The following is a 287-nucleotide window of genomic DNA, read 5'->3' as shown; positions in this document are numbered from 1 at the left end:
ACGGTAGCGTGGCCGAGCGGTCTAAGGCGCTGGATTAAGGCTCCAGTCTCTTCGGGGGCGTGGGTTCGAATCCCACCGTTGCCAAGCACTTTTCATTCTCACTGGGGACAGTTTTCAGGAGAATCCCTTTCCAAATGTTCAGTATGCATGGTTCTTACGTATCAATCCCATTCTTTCTCCTCTTTGACTTCTGTTTACCACAGAGCTAGAGATAACCGTCCACAGAACAATGTTCCCCTGTAATTGAGAGGACAGTGTACTCCAGGCTCCTCAGATACAGCAATGAC

The 287-nt window shown here is 49.5% G+C and overlaps 1 non-coding gene across 1 annotated transcript; it reads left to right on the top strand.

Annotated features, from left to right (window-relative positions):
- Positions 1 to 2: 2 nt before the first annotated feature.
- TRNAL-AAG (transfer RNA leucine (anticodon AAG)) lies at positions 3 to 84 on the top strand. The gene has a single exon. It is a non-coding gene; the product is annotated as a tRNA-Leu (tRNA).
- Positions 85 to 287: the final 203 nt, after the last annotated feature.

Source organism: Rhinopithecus bieti, unplaced genomic scaffold (assembly GCF_001698545.2).
Source record: "Rhinopithecus bieti isolate Rb0 unplaced genomic scaffold, ASM169854v2 scaffold_4089, whole genome shotgun sequence".
NCBI lineage: Eukaryota > Metazoa > Chordata > Mammalia > Primates > Cercopithecidae > Rhinopithecus > Rhinopithecus bieti.
The sequence above is the reverse complement of the archived record's forward strand: the minus strand, read 5'-3'. Positions and strand labels throughout refer to the sequence as shown.